General features: G+C 38.8%; 1 long non-coding RNA gene across 1 annotated transcript; it reads right to left on the minus strand.

Moving 5' to 3' along the window:
• Positions 1-798: 798 nt before the first annotated feature.
• On the minus strand, positions 799-20,056 carry LOC148215979 (uncharacterized). The gene is made up of 3 exons (XR_015796283.1): positions 19,972-20,056; positions 8,934-8,992; positions 799-1,671 (listed from the first exon to the last, which is right to left on the minus strand). It is a non-coding gene; the product is annotated as an uncharacterized LOC148215979 (long non-coding RNA).
• Positions 20,057-20,079: the final 23 nt, after the last annotated feature.

Here is a 20,079-nt window from a genome sequence, read left to right on the forward strand (position 1 = left end):
CTCTAAGCTCCCTTTTACCTTTTACGTTCTATGATGCTCTTGCAACTGTCTCCCTCCCCCCAAAAGCAAAGGCAGTTTGTACTATTACCGGGGTTCTTTATTGATTTTCCTGAGTTTCCAAATACTTTTTAAAGCTATCCTACCAACGCATGCTGATGAAGTATGCCATGGTTATACCTGTAAATTGAAAAAAAAAAAAAAAAAAGAGCCAGTAGTTGGGCTCTAACTCAACTCTAAATATTAGAGTAACTAAATATTAGTTACTCTAATATTTCTGGGTAACCCTTATGTGATAAGGAGCGGAAGGAGAGTGATGTCTAATAACACCACAGAGCATTTCAGTCTTGGATTCCAGCTTTCTCTCATTTCTTTGTCTTTAAAGTAGCATGTATACGTGCAGGGGGATGAGAACTCTAGTAGCAATGCAAGTTATTAAAACGCGAATAAGAGCCCACATTCAGGCCTATGCCGTGGTGATAAGGGCAGAGAAACCTTATTTCTCCGGCCATATTGTGTCCTCCGATAAATAGCCCTGGCACTCTCTTTAGGGTGGGGGGTAGGGCAGGCCACAGGACCATCTACAGGGCTGTTATCTGGCAGATAAAGTCACTTGGATTCACTTGCAGTTGGACTCTGGGCAGTGAGTTGTCTGGGGCAGAGTCTTATGATGTCATCTGGACAGAGTTTGATTCTGTGACTCCCAATGAAGTGGACGAGATCCTCCAGACTGTAAGTTTGGCCATCTGCCATTTAGACTCAAGCCACTCCTGGTCAAGCCTGGAAGGTAATCTGTGGGTGGGTCCAAGTGATGCTATCAGACTTTTCGAGAGAGAGAGAGGATAGTCCCCTCAGCCTTAAAGAAGGTGGTGGTGCACTCTCTTCTCAAGAGGCTGTTGTAGAACCCTGTATTCTGGATAGTTACTATCCTGTTTCCAATGTTTTCTTTGTAGGGAAGATTGTTGAGAAGGTGGTTGGATAGCATTTGTGGAGGATCTTGGAGGAAATAGATTATCTGGGCCTGTTCCAATTGGGTTTCATGCCAAGATATAGTAAGAGACAGCCTTGGTCGCACTTGTCAATGACCTTTGGTGGAGCTGACTTGTTGGGGGTGCATCAATCCTTATGTTCTTTGATCTCTTAGTGGTTTTCCATACTGTCAACCATGGTACCCCTCTGGACCAGCTGCAGTGGTTGGGAGTGGGAGACACCGTGCTGCAGTGGTTTGCCTCCATCCTTAGTGATTGACCACTCTTTTTGAGTGACTCTCCAGCAAGCCATGGAGCTGCTCAGAATATAGATGCAGATGCCCAAATTTCTAGTGATGAGATGAAAATCAGAGCAAGTGACAATGCGTCTTAAGAAAGCCAGTGGTATTATTTGTTGCATTACATTTCTGACCAAAATAGCACTCAAGGCACTTAGGTATTTCTTGATCTTTCTTTTGATTGATCAAGAGTGTATCTGCTTATGTGGTTTAAACATGTTAGTATTTCTTCACCAAGCAATGACACAGCTTTAGGATTTCCAGCATCTTTGGACTTCATCCTTTGAGGATTTTAGTTACAGGTGGAACAGGTTTACACGCTGGGAAAGAAAACCGGCAGACCAAAATGTGCTAGTATCTCAAGGTCAGATCTGTCTGTTTTGGTAGAGCTGATACTATGGCGTCACCTGAGCAATAAAAATGTTAGGAATTAGGCTTTTATTAAATGTGCAACCAGACACAGAATCTGTAGTTACTGGAACAAACCTGTAGTACAAGACCATACGTACAATATAGCATTCAAATAAAGACCTAGCTCTCTGGAGAATGTTCCAATGCTGCGAAAAGTGGAAGGAAAATGAAGAGGATGACCAGCAGCAAGGTGGATAGGCTCAATTACAGTGATGATGGACCCACTGTTGGAAGACCTGAAGAACTAGGCTGGGGATAGAAGCTCCTGGGGACAATCTATCTATGTGGTTGCTAAGAGTCAACATGCACTTGATGGCACATAAGCAATCAATGCAAAAATCATGTTTGCTGAAGTTGTTTATCAGCAATAGGAAAGTGATTTCCAATACTTGCCAAGTATATCCATTTCTCCCCGACCCCATTACAAAATTCATTCCCCACACACAGACTCTGGTGCTACTCTCTACAAGGGCAGAATAAACTTTGGTAGCCAAAAGCCATGTTTAACATAGGAGGGTGGGAGAAAGAGAGTGCAGCCTATGACAACATAGGTTCAATTGGGTTTTAGGAAAGAATGGGGGGGGGTTAGTTTAGCGATCTGTATATTTTAATGTCTGCTCTACAATGTTCATGTTTCCCACTTCAGAATGGTGTAAAACCTTCCCATCATTTTTCAGCAGTTATGGCCAGAGGGACCTCCCAAGGCCACAAGTTGCTCACCCTTGCTCTACAGAATGCACACCACTGCCTAAAGTTGAAGGGATGTTCTAGAAGCTCCTAGATCTAGTCCTGGCCTCTGCTGAGGGGCTGAGAAAGGTTCCATAAACCTTTAAACTCCTGAAAAGCTGTTGCTTAGCAGAGACCGGATGGAGCTAGATGAATGGTCTGACTCAGTAAAAAGCAATTTCCCATGTTCCTATTCTAAAACATTCTATAACTCTTTCCTTTAGCTGACAAATCATGAGGAATAATCAACTGTATGAAAAAGGCAACGTTATAAAAACAACAACAGCACCATTTTTAGAATGCTATGCAATGTTTCTGTCACGGGATACGACATGAAGCTATAAACACACACACCCAGATGAGAAAGGCTGCTCTACACACTTACCTGGCAGTAAAAACACCCAACATTTTTGTGACATGTCAAAAAATAAAAGCTTAAGCCATAATAAATAGTTTAGCTGTCTTAAGGTGCTAGTATCTCTATGACAAACTTTCCTTAATTAATTTAAGCTACCTTGAATAAATTTGTCTGAGTTTGCATGAGTATTTGGCAGTTAATTAATCAAATAGGTTGGAGTCCCACAACCTTAAGTTACAGTGTAGTTAGTTTCTGGTTCGTTTCGTTCACATGCTTACCCATAGTTAACCATGGTTTTCCCAATTAACCCAGTGTCTTGGGTTCATATCGCACCATTGAACCAAAAACTAATCCCATTGGCTGAGACTGCACATTCCATTAGATTAAAATGTGGTTGGTTGATTGGTTGGTGATCCAGTAGAGCATGCAAACATGTCACTTTTATGGTTTTGCTGCAAAAGACTAATATGACTATCCTTCAGGAAACCATTAGTAGACATATCAATCCCATATGTTAATGTTTGGATACACTAAACAGTCTGGGTTGAAATGTGAACGAATAGTTTCTTTTCAGTGTGTTGTCCAAACCCAGACATTCATGTTAAGTCACTAAGTCACGTTTCAGTTAAACAAGGATTACAGCATGCTCTGGAAACACAGCCAGTGATCTAAAAATATGTTGGGAGGAACCTGATCAAATCATTGGATCCAGACCTCTATATAAGTTATTAAGCACTTGTTAATGAAGGACTACAACAGCTTTCAAGCTAACACAACTGCTTAGGAAAAGTTGTTGACTGCAGATCAATTTAATCATGTCCCATCTTTCTTTTTCAACAAGTTGAAAAGGACGAATAATATGAAGTATCCATTACAAATGGGTCAAAGTAGGTGATTGGAAAGGTTGTTGCTCTCATCTGTTCCCTTGCAGAAAGGCTGGCTGCCAGGGGAGGTGGGAGAGGGGTGGCCCTGGAGGAAGCCAATGGGAAAGTCCTCCAGGGTTACCCTTTTGAGATAGAGTTGGCTAACCCCTGTTTGATTAATCACTATCATGTAGGAACCTCCTCTCCATTTCTGGATTAACATGAATAGATGAAAGCCGGCTCGTCGAAAACAGCTGTTGAACAGTTATCTCTTTGTGTATGCATAAAAGAAAGCAAGCACACTGTGAAGTTCCAGAACAACTTAGGAGAATTCAGATTCAGGATATAACTTATTCCACAGATGTGGTCCACGTCCTTCCTATAGTTTTAAGGCTACAGGGATGGACTGGCAAAAATGTGAACAGCTCATTACGGCTATGAAAATTACTTATTTATTCAGTACTTCAGCTTATTAGCTGTTCCATTTCCAAAGACTCTGAGCAGCTTACGAATAACAACATATATAATCAGAAACAAACCACAAAATCCTGATGTGTCACCATTTGGGCGACAGAATCTTCAAGCATCCCCAAATGCCTTTTTGAAGAGCCAAGTTTTCATGGCTCTTTGACAAGATAATAGAAAATTCAGCTGTACACAGACCAGCCAGCTTTCTCTTTTCCTGCAAAGGATATGTAGATTCATCTTAAGCAGATTTACTCAAACCAGAAGTTAGCACTAATTAAGACATTCATCAAGCACAGGAGGAGGGTATGATATGATTGAATATTTAAATTTGACAGACAGACATTGCACATTTTCCTTTTTGTGTAATCTTGATACTACATTTATCTTATTTTATTGGCTTTATTATTTTTGAGGAATCTTTTGCTTGGCAATGCTTCCCATTGTTAGCTGCCTACTGTCTTTAAGAATGGGTGGCATACCACTAAATAAATAAATATTTCAGTAGACGTTATTTCCAAGCTTAGAATTTACTTTTCTGCACTGACCATAATATAGAAATCAAATTCAGTTTCTCATATAGTACTATTTTCTGCTCTGCAGCCGTACCCAAGCAGGAAAAAATATATAATCGGAATTAGGGTTAGGGAAATGATTAATGAAAGCTGATCGTTATCTGGTGGAAAAATGTGCATTCAAATGGAAAATATTAACCCTAAAGGGATAATTCAAGCAAACTAGCATCAACTCCTATTCAGTTATTACTGGTTTCAAAGTAATTTACAGCCAACTGACACACCTTCAATTATTGCCAGAATCCATGCATAGTTAGTTGGTGCCTTATGTTTTAGTTTACTTTAATATGATTATATATTTTTGTAACATCTTCCAATTTAGAGTTCCTTTCCTTTTCCTTTTCCTTTTCCTTTCCTGATAGTACCCTTGTAACTACCCCTGTGACAATTCTTCTGGTTTCTGCTGCCTTTGCTTCAATGCTATTTAAAGACCTGGTGTGTCTTTTTAAGTTGATGAACTGTTTTTGAATGAGTCAACTTCTATCAAATTATTATGTTATTCTGCCCAAATCATTAGGCCCAAACCCAGGTTTAGGATGAATCTGCCCACTTTCTTTCCTCTCCATTTGCACAACACTTAGTGAGTCCATACTGTGACTTTGTAGGTCACCCAGTATCTTGGAATGCCATTACAAACCATATGTGAATCCATGTCATGGCTCTTTAAAAGGTCTACTGGACATCTTGGAACACCACTTAAAATTCTCCTTGTGGGTCTGTACTGAAGCAGTTAAAGTTCTATTCAATACATTATGACTCTAAAGAGTTCCACTCAATACCCTTTTGGCTTCCCACATTAGCAGCCTGGGGCTATAAGTCACCTGCCTCCTCAAGCAACCTTTATGAAATCAGGGATCCCTCTTCCAGATTGACCTATGAGGGCCCTCCTGAATTTCTTTGTTCTGTTTCTCACTCTTACACTGTGTCGCTGCTTATTTCATCATGGCCCTCTCCCACTTATCCATCCAAATCACCCATCCAAACAATGAATCCTTGTTCTTTTACAAAGAACATATGTTGAGATTAAAGAAACAGCAGCTTTCTTTATAAACACTGAAAAGGTTTACACCAAGTCAGCCATTACTATTTCTGCTTCAAGTTCAGCAAACGGTTATAACTTGGCATACCCAAGCCTATAGAAAGGAAGGGGCAAGGAAGGAAGGAGGGCATAGGGAGGAGTGAGGAGGGAAAGTAGGAAAAAAGGAAACGTTCCTTAAGATCTTCCTGAATCAATGTAGCTGGAAATAAATGTCTCTTGCGGTCCATGGTTGATCTATTCAGATATGGGGTTAGATGAAGCAGGAAAGAGATTGAAAAGAGAAAAACAGGCATTTGTGAAGGTGAAGTAGCTGGACCTTCTTCCTCCTCTTCACAGCAGCATCTCTTTCTTTTTAAACCTGACCTTTAATTTCTTGCTTTTCTGACATGTATCTGAACCCATGACAAATCACACTCTCCAGGTCCCTTGACAGATTATTTATCAGCGTTGTTCCAACTTGTTTCTGCTTGACTGTCTGTGATTAGCCAAGACATCTGGAGATGGGGTTCAAGCTGCATTGGTTAGGGCTAGAAGAGGGAGGAGGGGACTCTACTCAAAGGGCAGGGGGTCTGAGTTCTTGAAACATTACAATGAAATGAAGCCAAGATTCAAATGTAACCATGGATTTAATACAGTATAATCTTAGCATTTCTAGCAGGTTTCTTGGCCTACAAAATTTAAGCATTTGTGTATTCTTAAAAATATTTTTGTCTATATTTAGGTGGTATTATTACTGTATTATTATCATTATTATTAGATTTGTGTGTGTGTTTGTATGTGTACGTCATCTCCAGGCAGTTAACATACTTAATGCTTCTACCTCCTATTTTCTCCACAACAACAACCCTGTGAGGTAGGTTGGGCTGAGAGAGAGTGATTGGCCCAAAGTCAGCCAGCTGGCTTTCATGCCTAAGGGAAGACTAGAACTCACACTTTTGTTGCAGATATGGGTATAAAAGGATTTGCAAGAAGAAGGAAGATGGAAGGAGAGATAAATGATAGTCAATTTAAGATGGGGGGTACACTTGGAACTATACTCAGGGTTTAACTTGAGATGTACTGTATGACTCCAGTTTTAAGCTTTCATGGAGCAACTTATTTAAAGTCTTGGGGCTGTCCATGGTCCTGACAGTATCTATTGCTTCGTTGTATAATGATGTATATCCCATATCATAATTATATTTTCAAAACGAAGCATAACAAAAAAGGAGCAATGTTAGGAAATCTACATTACTGGCATGATTTTTGCTAAAAGTTACTGAGCAGAGCTTTGAATAGAAGTTCAAATCAAGCTGGTGTGTTAATGGAACAGTAAAATTTATTCTCTATCCTCCTTTTCATCAACTTTCAATAGTCAGGGAACCCTTTAGAAGAGATTTCAGGTGTAGAAGTGATGGTGCAGGACAACAGAAAGAAAATTCTGCACCATGATCAAGTCTACTCATATGATACTAGATCTTATCAAAAGTCTTAAACTGACTTTAACATTTCATTTGTATGGCATATAACTCTTTAAACATTTTGGCCTCAATTTCCAAGCGCTCACACACAAAAGCCCCTTTATCAAATGGGTAAGCCTTTAAAAATACATTGTACTAGTGGGAAAATACCAAGTACTGTAATGCAAAAACCAAAGAGTAAGTTAAAATTAAATCAGTGCAGTTGCAAAGATTTTAAAATATCTGGATAAAGAAAAAGGCCCTTGCCCGTCTCAAATTTATTTATTTATTTAATTTCGGAATTTGGGACTAAATGAGTCTGTCAGCCCTGCTAGGTAGACCAGATCAGAAGATCCACAGGAAGACTAGAGCTACATTTCATTGAGATCGGCTACAGTAGCAGAATCTTGCAAATCTGATTGTGCTTTACTCCCCCTCCGTCTCATATCCCAGGGCATCAAGGAGGCCTTTGCCTAAGGCACTTCTGAATATTACCTTGCTTCTCAGGGCTTAAAGAATATTTCATCTCTTTTTGCCTAGGTAATGGTTCTTGCATATTCTGTCAAGGTCATCCTCCTTACTCTCTAAAATCTTCTTATGGAAGGCATTCTAGAATATAGTGATACTATAAAAGCCTCATGGGTTACCATTGCTCAAATCTTTAGTATATCTTACCTCTGGACCTTCCTTCCTTCCTTCCTTCCTTCCTTCCTTCCTTCCTTCCTTCCTTCCTTCCTTCCTTCCTTCCTTCCTTCCTTCCTTCCTTCCTTCCTTCCTTCCTTCCTCTTATAAGCCTCCCCAATCCCAAAGTACGCTGGGCAGTATACAACATCAAAGACCAAACAAGAAGCTTTAAGTTGCTTGCAGAAAACTGATAAACGTAGAGGTTTGCACAGAAGGGAATTCTACAAGGCGAGGGCTGCTACAGAGAAGGTCTGCCATGTTATTCATGCCCTGTGTACCTCATGGAAGGAAGAAATTCTCAGGACGCCCTCTCTCAATGACCAGGCTGGATCAATCATTGAAATAATGTTGAATAATTATATTGTGATCTGAGCATAGGTTAAGTATTTGCAGCTTATCAATCCAGCCAGTCTAGAAACATGTCCTATATCTAGTCTTCCTGGACAACATTTTCATGCATGCATGTTGTCATGTATTGTTGAATATGTTCCCTCTCTACCAGATACCCAGGATCAGCAAGGACCGTTCTGGACTTTATTGCCTAATGCAAACATCAATGGCAATCTTCAAAGCAGCCATGTGCCGTCTATCAGTGACTAAGACAGTGCCCTAAATGTGCCTTAGAAAAGTCAAGGTTTTCTCACCTTTCTGTTCACTACATCAGTTCCTCCACCCACAACATCTCAAAAGGAGTTAAACATTCCCCCACCCATCCACACCATCCAGCATAAACGTGTTGTGTTCTTAAGCACAAAAGTATTATATTATTGGGATGATTACAAGGCATTTACCTGAGGGGAAAAATAAGTCATGCCTGACCTATATTTAAGTGGAAAAAGCTCTTAGGAACGTAATGAATGATGGGGATTTAAAACAGACAAAATAAGAATCTTGCATTGTACATAGATGGTGGGATTCACTTCCAGAAGAAGCTGGATGGATTCAGATGCTGTACTAAGCAAGGGGTATAGCGATGACCAACAACATGGACAGCTCTGAAAGGGAAATAAATCACTTGCTATTTGCCACGATAGCTATATATCTACCACCAGGATCGGGGACCATTCATCTCTGCATACTAGCAAACAGCACAGGGCTATTGCCTTTACCTTGCATTTTTTGCCTTCCTACCGGCATCTGGTTGGCCACAACGGGAAACAAGATGCAGCTGTAGAAAATAAAGAGGAGATAAATTATCTGTTGCAATTTGGAATGGAAATGATATGAGCAGCAGGATTATGAGGATCACTTTACCTCCTAAGCCCCTTTGCAAACGTGTCATGTAAAATCAATGAACCATAAATAGATGCACCGAGGCAGGGGTTTTTCCAGCACTTTGGATATCCCGGAAAGATGATCAGAGTTGCAGAGGTGAACCCTATGACTTCTTCAGTGTTTTGCATGTGAATAGCTGCTCATAAAGCAGATTGCTTGGCACTTACATATGGCTCATTCATGGATATTTTTGTTCTGCATTTTATTGGTAGGCCTTTAAGTGGGTCACAACATTCTAGATGGTTCACAGAGATATTATTGTCGTCTGAGCCTGCAACACTTAATGACCCCATAAACCCAAACCAGCTTGTCAGAAGCTTCCAATACCTCTTGGGTTTGGTATCTGCTCAGAGCAGCAAAAACGGGATGTTTATCAAGCACCTGTCAGGACATAGCACGTGCTTGTGGGACTGTTCCTGGCCCACATTCTACAGTTCTACGTGCATTTGTGTTGCTGTAGGAAATGGCTTCAGGTGATTTTTGCTAACAAATACTTCATTAGTCCCTACACATATCAAATATGTTGAGGTGGTACCAGCAATTATTCTACCTAATCTGCAAAAGCGTCCATATTTCAGGACTGCTCCTTTTTTTTTAAAAAAAAGGCCAAACCATTTAAGGATGTTATTGTCAAGTTTCGGTGGCACACCGTTCATTGTTACAAGGTCATGTCTGTTGGCAGACACTAGAGAAATGAGTTAAACGAAACAAAGCATGAAGTTACTAGGAGGAGAAGGACAAAACACAGGTAAGCTATGGATCTCCATATTTAAACTAGTTCTGCACCACAGACTAGTTAAAGCTTCTGTGTTTAATGGGCATTGAGAAGGAGTAACATGAAATATATGTCATGCTAAAAGGTATCAGTGATGGAACTCAGGCTGCTCAAGCAGGTGACATGCACTACAAAATATAGCAAAGAGGGGACAGAGGAAAAGCTGCTAGAAGAATCTTGCTTTTATCCCTCCCAGCAAAAGAACTTCTCTTCAACTTTCTCGTGCCCTGGGACTGTACTTGGAAAGGAGGTATGTGCTGGCCCAAGGCCAGACTGAGGCCCAAGAAGAGGATACTCCCCCACCTCCCAAGGAAGAAGTGGGAAATTAATTGGCACCATCAGCCAGAGTAGGAATTGCTTTTCTGTTACTTCTTACTTCTTATCCTGCAGTTCTTTTTACATTTTGTCATATAAAGCCACAGGCAAGGACTGCCTTATTTTTGAAAATATTAACTAGCTTATAGGTTAAAATAGCAACAACAATAGATAATAAAAGAAGCTTTGAGGGAATTTGACCTACTTAGGGCAGGAATTCCCTTCTACTCAAACTAAGTCCAATCACAAAAAGCAGATATGGATAAAAAGCAGGTTGGGATCAACTGATGACTTCCAGATGATCTGCTAGCAATCTACAGCAGCAAAATAACTCTTCTACACCCTAAGTTATACTACTGAAATAAAGAATCCTTAAGATGTAGGGAGAGGGGGGCTCAATTTGTGTGAAAAGGCAATAGCCCTTCTGATCAGTGCTTGTATCATCATTATTTAATGCTAAGATCATTCCTTTGCACCTGGCTCTAATTAATGAATTTCTTCAAGTTTCTACTAAAAACTACTAAAAGTAAATCTCATCCACCAGGAATAGGCAACCTTTTAGGTCAGAAAAACACTTGGAATTCTGAGAGCATATTGACAAAATGGCTACTAGGGGAAAATTGGTTAGCCAGAAAATGGAAATGATCAGTCATTAAAACAGCATTTCTCAAATGTTGAGCTAGATTCCCAGGATAATTTCTACCATTCTAGTGGGATCCAATGGCAGTTCTGCAAATAAATACAATGGCAGAGGCTGGTGTTTTGCTTGGAAGCATACCAGCTTCCTATCTATTTAAACATTCTTTTTTTAAAAAGTCAACTGATGTTTTTCTAATTATCTCATGACTAGGTTCACAAAATATTGCTGATGCACGCTGGATAATTAAGGCAAAGAATACCAAAGAGAAGTCAACATGCTTCACTGATTATGGAAAGGCCTTTAATTGTGTTGACCTTGTCAAACTGTGGAATGTGCTTAGAAAAATAGGAATCTCAGAACATCTCATTGTCCTCATGTGAAACCTATAGACGTCAAGAAGCCACAAACTGGACAGAACATGGCAAAACAGACTGGCTCCAGGTTAGCAAAGGACTGAGAGAAGGTTACATACTTTCCCCTTATTTATGCAACCTGTTTGCAGCATATATATTGAGGGAAGATGGATTGGAAGAAGATGAGCAATGTTTTAAATGGAAGGAAGAAATATCAATAACTTGCACTATGTTGATAACACTACTTTGATAGTTGAGAGTGAAAATGATCTGGAAGCTCTAGTAGTTAAACCCAGTGAAAAATGTTTCTAAGATTAAATATAAAGAAGGGCAAACTAATGACAACAGATCTAGCAACCAGCCAGAATTGACAGTGAAGATACTGAAGTGATGGATAGCTTCTGCCTTTTAGAATCAGCTATCACCAGTAAAGGAACCAGCAGTCAAGGAATATGCCACAGACTAGCACTTGGTACAATAGGCCTTGGAAAAGTTACTCAGATGCCATGATGTGTCTGCATCTACAAAGATCAGAATAATACAGGCAATGTTTTTTCTTTGACACTCTATGGAAGCGAAGGTTGGGCTTTGCAAAAGGACAGAAAAGGCACTGACCCTTTTGAACCTGGATGTTGGAGAAGAATCCTGAGAATACCGTGGACAGCCAAGAAAACAAACAGGTCAACCCAGAGTTCTCGCTCGAGGCACAAATGATCAGGTTCAAATTATTATACTTTGGACACATCATGTGAAGACCTAGTTCCCTGGAGAAGTCTGTAGTGGCAAGAAATGTGGAAGGAAAGAGGAGAACCGGATGTCCAGTGGTAGGATGCAGATATTATTGACCTAGCTAGTAATTCATGCTTTCCTTGCCACCCAATTGGACCACTGCAATACCCTGCATCCAGGGCTGCCTGTAAAGACTAGCCAGAAACTACAGTTGGTCCAGAATGTAGCAGCCCACGGGCTCACTGTACCTTATGCTGGAAGCATATAACACCAATTCTGCAGGGCCTGCATTGGTTGCCAGTTAGTTTCTGGGTACAATTTAAAGGGTTGGCTTTGGCCTATAAAGTACTTTAAGGCTTGGCCTCTCAGTATCTGCAGGACCACTCACTCCAAGAGGAATCAGCCTGACCTATTAGATCAGGGTTCCTCAACCTCAGCAACTTTAAGATGAGTGGACTTCAACTCCCAGAATTCTGGGCTGGCTGGGGAATTCTGGGAGTTGAAGTCCACCCATCTTAAAGTTGCTGAGGTTGAGGAACCCTGTACTAGATCATCAAGGGAGAAACTCCTCGTCCCACACTTTTGAGAGGTGAAAAGAGTCAAAGTCAGAAGGTGCTGCTTCTCCATGGCAGTGTCAGTTCTCCAGAATAGTCTCTGGGTGGAGATCAGACTAGCCCCTCCTTGTTGATTTTCAGGATACTAAAAATGGAACTATTTCAGAGAGCGTTTTAACTTAGTTTATGAAGTGAACCTTGATTGACTGACTGATTGATTGATTTAATTTTATTAAAATTCTTAATAAGATAAAAACTAATGCAAACTAATAAAAAGTGAGAAAGAAAAAAAATCAAAGAGAAAGCTAAAAGTTCAAGAAAGAAAGAAAAATAGAAAAGAAAAAGAAAAAAAAAGATACAGAGTGGCTTCTGACCTTCCTTACAGCAGTTATAAGTACAATTATCAATTTACCTCTCTCTCTAAAGTTACATGTCTCTCTTCTTTCTATCCTTTCTAACCATCAAAATCATAAATCATAAGTTCATTTTATTCTGTTTTTTGCAAAAGATCCATAAGGGGTTTCTAGTCAGCCATAAACATAGATATTGTCTTTTTTCTAATCAAAGAAGTCAATTTGGCCATCTCAGCGAGTTCCATCATCTTCACCAAGTAGATGTACTCTCTTGAATTGTCATGTTTCTGCCTCCATATGCCCACAAGCCCTAAACTGTCAATCAAATCAAAGAAAACTTTTGGTAATTTGCCTTGAGTAACTTTAGTATTTTTCTCAGAAGTTCTATTCAGTTGTGGGAAGATCACTATTTATTTATTATCTTTTACTTTTCTGATAGTTATATTGTGACTTTTATTATTCTTATAAAATTATTATTATTAAATTATTAACATTTTCATCATACTGTGGAAACGTTAATATTTTCTGTGTTACGTAACATGCAAGCCACTGAGAACTGTTGGATTGTGGCAGGATATACATGTAACTCAACCCAGAGTTCTCACTTGAGGCACAAATGACCAGGCTCAAATTATCCTACTTTGGACATGTTATGCAAAGACTCAACCCTTTGGAAAAGGTTCAAATGCTGGAGGTAGAAGGCAAGAGAAGAAGAGGATGACCAGCAGCAAGGTAGATGGACTGAGTTACGGTGGTGATGGGTGCACCCTAAAAGACCAGGTTAGGGATAGATTGTCATGGAGAAACTCTATCTATGTGGTGGCCAAGAGTCAACAACAACTTGATGGCATATAATCATAATAAAAATATTTGGCAGATCCCACATCTGTTTGTGCTAAGGTTGCAGATGTTACTGCTTTTAATGTTGGAATGTTGGTAGATGTAGAGATACTCTCACACATACATAGCTCATATTTCTGATAGTATTTATATTCTGGAAGGAATTTATTCTAATTTTGTCAGATATTAAACTTTGCCAGATTTTAATTCTTCTTTCAGTTTTCAAGAGCAGAAATGCTACATTTATTTGATGTATAAAGATTTGATCAGTTCTAATTGCTTGGAAATCTGCTTCCAGACTATCATTCCCTGAATGGTTGGCATATAGATTATTGCTTTATTTGAGAAACTGACATAGAAAATTGAAACAAGAGATTGAAACAATGGGCTTTATTTGCTGAAATATGGCTCCCTTCCATTATATCTACCATGAAGTTACATGCTTCCTTGATTTTCCAAGGACTCTGCTTTCATGCTAGGACTGAAAAACCGTGAGCAAAAATATATGAGGAATCTTTTTTTTAATATGGACCTATAATATAATAAACATATATCATATCATATCATAAAGTCATCCATTGGGGGAGATGGGCGGCATACAAATTTAATAAATAAATAAATAAACAAACAAATAAATAAATAAATAAGATGGGCGGCATACAAATTTAATAAATAAATAAATAAGATGGGCGGCATACAAATTTAATAAATAAATAAATAGATAGATAAGATGGCTGGCATAGTAAATAAATAAATAAATATCAGACTCTGTGAGCTGCTCAGAGTCACGCATGTGAGATGGGTAGCTGTATAAATTGAATAAATAAAATAAAATAAATAGAGGAATTACAAAAAAAAAAAAAGGAAAGTCAGAGTATCTTACCTTATTTTGTGGATAGTGGTATTTGCTTTGAATAGCTTAAATCCTGAGCATGAAACATACAGTGATCTGTTCAAGAGAATACCCACTTCACAGCCACTACCTGTCCTCACTTTTAAAGACGGGAAATGTAACTGCTTTTATTCCAGCATTTCCTTCCATTGCAATCCTCTGTCTAAAAAGTTGGGTATGAACCTTTTTGAATATAGTGGGACTGTCATGTAAATGCGCAAAAGACTGTGCTACCAAGAAACCTATTTAAAAGCATCTATGAACCTGAAATAGAAAAACGGATGTGTTTCATCCGAAACAGCAAGAGATTAGTAAAGATGCAACTATATTGTCACTATTAAACAACACGTTTCAGTACACTGCCCACAACTAGAGAAAATAATTGAAACTATAATTCTATAGCCCCTTACACGGGCATAGGCTGCTTTGAACTCAACTCTTCTAATATCTAGGCTTTGAATAATTTTTTTTTTTGTTACTGTGTGCAAATGCTTGCTGTCTTGAGTTTGTCACGTATGTGTTAGAACTGCAGGGTATATCAACGGCTTTCTTTGCATTGTGCTGAATCATAAGAAAAGATAGCCCTTTGTTTCCATCCACTGACTGGGAGGGGCCAATGCCATGCTTTTCTCTATACTACCACTTGTTTTATTATTTCTATTTTCCCCCCTGATCCTAGAAACATAGGAGAAAAATATAACATTTTCCTCTTATCTCCTGCTTGCCCCAATTTATCTTCAGAATAATCCTTTGGAAAATATGGTAATTAGGCTAAGATTACCAGAAGAATTTTATGGCTGACTAGGAATGTGAAACTATGTTTTGACAATACCGGCCTGGTTATTCAACCATACATAAGATTAGAATTAGCACATTTACATTATGTGTGTGTCTATATATGGCGAGAGAGAGACAGGGAGAGAGAGACATACTCATATACACTTTTAATTTTTCTCACAAACATTGTAACAATTATTTAGACAGTTTTACAATCTCTCTGCCAGTTATTTACTCTCTGTATAAATAGACTTCTTTCTGCTTCTGCTGTTCTCTCTTTAAGTTCTGTACTATATTTTGTTATTAAAATGGACTTTTTAAAACCACCTTGTGAGTTTTGCAACTATAGAGCAATGTATAAATATTCAACCCAATCAAAATTTCAATGTAAATTTTATCAGAGCAACTTGACTAAATATACAGAAAACAGTAGTCTTATTTAATTCAATGCTCAGAAACATGGCTTCCTGTTTACTTTGCCATGGGGTCACTTTCATCAACTGTGCCAGGAAGAGGAAGATGGGAATAAAGTTATGGGGACTCCAATTAATTTCCTATACAATGATTCAAAAAATAAAAGCTTGTGCAGTTGAATCGATACCTATGGCAACTACTTATATCTTCAATTCATAGCTGATTTTAACCCAGTACAGCAGGGTTTCCCAACTCTGGGAACTTTAAGATGTGTGGACTTCAACACCCAGAATTCCCCAGTCAGTATGGCTGGCTGGGGAATTCTGGGAGTTGAAGTCCACACATCTTAAAGTTCCCAAGTTTGGGAAACACTGCACTACAGTATATAGTATCAGATAAAATCTAGGAAGTGAATTATTGGGTCATAGACAGACTTGGGGAGCAAAGAAGCAGACTTTGTGGTAGAAGCAGCATAATAATTACTGGACACAAGGATTTTGAGCCCTGACTGATAAAGACCAATAGCTTGAGAAGGGGCTGAAACTGTTTCATAGTGTTCTCAAGAATTATATCTGGGAGCCTCCTTTCTCCCATCCTAGCCATTGTCAGAATACCAGGCTCAACAATGGTGACATCAATGAAATAATCAGCTGCCTGACAGAGGTTATCTTTGGGTAAACTTTTATTCCCTGGTTTTAATTGTTTACTTTTTTATGGATTTTATAAACTGCCCAGAGTCTATATTAAATAGAATAAATTAAATAAAATTAAAAGAATTTTTACAGGCCAAAGCCAAGGTTTTAAGAAGCAATGAATGCCCTTGACTGACCTTAGAACTGCTGAAATATAAAAATACCAAAACCATATTAGCCCCAAAACAATTTGACTAATTTGGCAATAGGCAGCATAACACGTCATCACATAAGCCTTAAGAGTGGCAATTGTTTTATGTTTTTGAAATACACATGGTTATTGTTCTGTTCGTTAGCTAACTCTTTTAGCACACTAAGAAATACCTGACAGAGCTCTACAAAGGGTCACTCTTTCTCGTCTCCCTGCTGAAAATATCCTTTTTTTTTTTTTTTTTTAACACTGGCTGCAGACATGAATGAAAATATTATATTCACTCTAGAATTTGGGGGGCTACTAATCTAAAGCTGAAATCCTATATAATCTTACTTGGAATTAAATACCACTGAATTTAGCACAACCTATTTCTGAATACACATAAATAGGATTTGGCTGAAAATACTACAGATAATCCAATACACAACTAACAGTGACTAAATGCACTGGGGAAAATGAATTTAAATGTGCATAGGTTTGTAATTATGAAGTAATTTTTCATTTTTGAAAATGATATTTAATAGCCCAATTGGTAAACTGCCAATATCAAAACTTGTATATATTAAAATAATCATTTTCACACATTGACAAAACAAGGATATTTCGTTTTTAAAACCCCTTTATATAATGATACAATTTTCCAGACCTACATCTTTTTACTCAATTTTAGATTATGTCTTGCCAAAACCTCTATGAACCACTCAACCAAATTCACATGCTGTTGTTTACACAATCTCTTGTCCCCACTAAAAGGAAAGAGAATTTATCTGTGAAACAGCTGTAACATTCTTTCAAGTTGCTTAAACCTCTTATTTACCCTTCAATATATAAATAAATTGAATGTTGAAATTTCAGGATTATAGTCCAAGATGACTGTGTAAACATTAAATAACACTTTTATTATTCCTCTAAATCTGGTGAAATGCTAAATTGTTAGTGTAATACAGATATAACTCAATAAATAGTTCAACAGCAACAAATTTCAGGGACCAGAAAGATCAATGTATTGAACTGTTGAAAAGCAAGAAATAACAATCTTGTAACATGCTTCTATAAGCATCAGCTTTCATGTTCAAAAATCTGCATGCAGTCTGCAGATTAGGTCTATCTGTACATTCATACATATGCATAAATGCACAGTAAAAAAACAAATTTTCCTGTATGTGAAAACCAATGCAGTGAAATCGCTGACTAAAGCTGCAGTCCTACAGTGTATAGGAAGAAAAGCAGATTTTACTTTTGAGCAAACTTGTGTATGATTTCCAGAAGGTAGCTTTCCTATTAACCAAAAGCAATCATTCTGTCTATTCAATAGTACAGCAATAAAGATGACATCTAACATGTATTATTTTTATTATTTATTTATCATATTTATATAGCCGCCCATCTCACACAGTGACTCTGGGCAGCGTACAACAATTAAAAAGAATAACTACATAAAAACAATTACAAATAAAAATCATAAAAGCACACAAAACAGGAAGGGATGAAATTAATGAGAGCCATTGCGAAATCTCCCTGGTGTCCTGGGAGCCCCAGGACTTATCACATAGCCAGGTCTTGAGGGACCTGGGGAATGTTAACAGGAATGGACCCATATGAATGTATGGGTTGGATCCAGGCTTAGTTATATAGAGAACAGCTATAGCCAAGTTAGGGTGCTTCCAAACAAGGACTATGGATTAATCACCCTGACTTAAAACCAAAATCTTGCCCTTATTCCTTTGCAGTCCTCCAGCTTTTCTACTTTCCAAAAAATATTACAAGAACGAACTGAAGAATATTTTAAGCACCCTTCATTAGGATTACCAGATATCTGAACAGGCAAAGGAGGACACAGACACTTGGAAAGGAGGACAAATGGAGGGGAAAAGGAGTACGTACTGTTTTACTTTCTTGGCATCCACAACAAAAATTACAGTGAAAAACTACCAAAAAAATGTACTTAGGCCTTCATGTATATGAAATTACTTTTTCCAGCATTAGGAAGACTGGCTTTTCACTTGCAATATTTTTCCAGCAAATTTTTATTTTCAAGACCATATGCTAGCTATAACATAGAATCAATGACAACCCACTTTCCAAATTCCAGCACAGAAATGCATGAGTCATGTGACCTATAGATTAGTGATCATAGATTTGAAGGTGTAAAGTCCTTGGGGTTCTCTGAGCTTGGACCATGTGACTTATAGATTAGTGATCATAGATTTGAAGGGGCTGGATTGAAGCTGATCACTGGAATCAGGAGATAAGTTAAATAACGTAAATCCAGGCTATCGAGTCTGTCAACATACAAGGAAAAAAAAGAAGCAGACAGTTTACAGAATCACAATATGTGAAAGTATGAATGACTACTGTTGTGAAAAAGTCCAAAATAATAATAACACCACCACCCCCCGGACACCCAAAAAACCAGACAATATTTAATTTTAGGCTATGCCCCCCAGATGAAGGACGTGGGGACAAAAAAGAGGACACATCCTCTTTTTGCCAGACGTCTGGTAACCCTAGCTGCAATTCCAATATTTTACTTGGGAACTATATGATCTGTGTAGTTCAATACCATAGGGCACAGTTTGCATTAAAAAAATAATAGAGGCAGGATAAAAATCTAATAAAGAAATAAAATAAATTAGCTTGAAAACATCCTTCCTCTTAACTAATTTATCCCATGGATTTCCAAGCCTGAACCCAATTTTGGCACCTGCCTTATGGAACATCATCCCCCCTGCCCCAAGTGAGGTTGGCTCCATGCCTGTTAATTTTCCAGAAGTCCCTCAAAACTTGGTTATGCCATCAGGTCTGGGGGCTCCAACGGACTGGTGAGTTGCTGAGGTGGCTCCGTTGCTGTTAACATCTGCTGCCCTCTCTTCGCCTTTTAACCACAATTTTTAATCTGAACCTGTCATTTTGTATATCACTGTTTTAAAGTTTTTATTGTACGCTGCTCAGAGTCACGCTTTTCGTGAGATGGATGGCCATATAATGAATGAATAAATACACTTTATATGGCGGTCAGACCCAAGGCAGAAAACTTTACAGTACTCCAGGCCTTTCCCTGCAGGAGCAACGAAATAACACCACACTTGGCGCCCGCAGCCCAAAAATCTGAGACATCGACCACTCCGGGTCTTCTACGCAGCCTGGTAACCCTGGCAACCGCAAACAGGTGCCCATCGAAGTACTCGATTACTACGACTTTCGTTAATTTCTCTCTCCGCTCCCTCTCTGCCTAACTGTTTGAGGAGAGGCCGCTTTATTTAGTAGAATCAGAGCCGTCGGGACGTACCCGCCCGAAGACCATTGACAAAGCTTGTCCGGAGGCGAACGTGAAAAACCATAAAAAAAAAAAAAGATATTAGTCAAGGGGCAAGAAAGACGCACCCTTACGAGCAACGGAACCTGAGGGCGAGGCCACCGCGCACGCGCACGAGGGACTCGTCGGGCCGTGAGTCGAGGGCGAAGAGGGGAGAGGACGTTGTCCTGGAGCTG

The sequence above is a fragment of the Python bivittatus genome, unplaced genomic scaffold, assembly GCF_059951505.1.
Source record: "Python bivittatus isolate LINGU-HERP-01145 unplaced genomic scaffold, Pbiv_v1 ctg000330_np1212, whole genome shotgun sequence".
NCBI classification, from domain to species: Eukaryota; Metazoa; Chordata; class Lepidosauria; order Squamata; family Pythonidae; genus Python; species Python bivittatus.